The 1,775-nt window shown below is 39.3% G+C and overlaps 1 pseudogene; it reads right to left on the minus strand.

The window, feature by feature from the left end:
* Positions 1-1,315: 1,315 nt before the first annotated feature.
* LOC110341182 lies at positions 1,316-1,532 on the minus strand (annotated as a pseudogene).
* Between the last annotated feature and the right edge of the window lie 243 nt (positions 1,533-1,775).

Genomic DNA, 1,775 nt, shown 5'->3' on the forward strand with positions numbered 1-1,775 from the left:
ATTTTATCTTTAAAAATTTCTCAAAAATCCCATAAGTATGGATTAGAGAGATATGGCTCAGTGGTTAGGAGCTCTGACTGTTCTTCCGGAGCACCCAGGTTCAATTCCCAACACACTCATGGCAGCTCACAACTGTCTATAACTCCAGTTCCATGGGATCTTATACCTTCACACCAAAGCATAAAAAACATAATTAAATACATTATTTTTTAAAAATTCCATAAGTATGAGATTAATATCATACTGTTCTTGGTGGCCTTTTGTGTACACACATAAAAACACAGATGTGCTTCTCATATTTTATTATTTATAAAACTGAACCATGTAGTGCATAGTGGGGTATAGCCTGCCTTTTCCAGTTAGTAAATAGTTGAGACTCTTTTCATGTTGTTTTCCAAATTCAGAAGCAGAGCTAGCAAAGCTGTGCTAGTTTCCCACAAGTTCCCTTGCACAGAGTTCATGCACATAGTTATCATCAGTTCCCTGGCTCCTCTACCCCTCTCTGTCCACCGTCTGCATTGGCATCTCATCTGTAATGAGAACTTCCTAAGTGTATGTTGAGGACCTTTTGGTGTAAGGAGACAGAATCATGTGGTGGGGAGTGGCAGGTGCACACCAGAAAATACTCAAAACATTTGCCTGATAAGAGCAATAACAGGCAGTACTTCAAAGAAAGATCAGCTCAATAATTTACCAAAGCAGCAAATGAAGAATGTTTCTCCCTAATAACAGTGAACGACAGACCTCAAGGCAAAGTCAGGGCCATGTTATGAAGGTATGAATATACGTATAAATGTTTGTATAATCTAGATAGTAGTCATTTGTAAAGCTGGTAAAGTCCCCCATCATTTCCTTAGGTTACATCTTCACCCAAATAACTCTGTCTTTTGCTGGAGAGAGTTTTCAGTATACTGAGGTCCCATTCACTAACTGCTGGTCTTAATGCCAGCACTATCGGTGTCTTGTTCAGAAAGTCCTTTCCTATGCCAATGAGTTCAAGTGTACTTCCACTTTCTCCTTTATCAGATTCAAGGTATCAGGTCTCACGTTGAGGTTTGATCAGTTTAAAGTTTTGTGCTGGGCGAGAGATAAGGATCTAGTTTCATTCTTCCACATGCAGGTCCCGAGTTTGACAATTGCCATTTGTTGAAAATCTTACCTCTTCACAATGCTTATTTTTTCCTAAGTATCACAAATTTATTTAGCAAAAGGTTTCATATGAAAATATACATGGTCCAATTCTACACCATAGTCAGACAGGCCCTTTGGCGGCGGAGGGAGGGGGGGTTGGACTTCTCTCCTGGAAAGCTATTGTTTAGACTCTTTCCAAGGCTTCTGACATGATGACGTTGTTTCCTTATATGACCACCATTCTGATGTTATTCTATTGCCCACTAGTTGCCATCTCTGTACACTCACCAGCCATAAGACTCATAAAGGGATCCAAGGCCTGTACAGTTCCTTGTACATGTCTGCCACCAACCATTTAACTTCAACGGTAACTTCTTTTCCATGAATATCTTCAGTTTGGGGGGATAAACTTGCTCTTGGAGACTTCTCTGCTGATGCAACACAACCTTGATGTACTTTGTTAAACACTTTGTCAAAACACAGTGCTTATGTGTGCAGTTCTATTGCAATGATCAACTGCTCTGTTTGCATGCCAGTACCATAATGATTTTATTACTATATTACTGTAATCTGTGGTGTGACTCAAAGTCTGGGATGCTGAGCTTTCCAACAGTCTTTTTTTTTCTTTAAATTTTTATTTTTAA

This window comes from Mesocricetus auratus, unplaced genomic scaffold (genome assembly GCF_017639785.1).
Source record: "Mesocricetus auratus isolate SY011 unplaced genomic scaffold, BCM_Maur_2.0 Super-Scaffold_100013, whole genome shotgun sequence".
Classification (NCBI taxonomy): domain Eukaryota; kingdom Metazoa; phylum Chordata; class Mammalia; order Rodentia; family Cricetidae; genus Mesocricetus; species Mesocricetus auratus.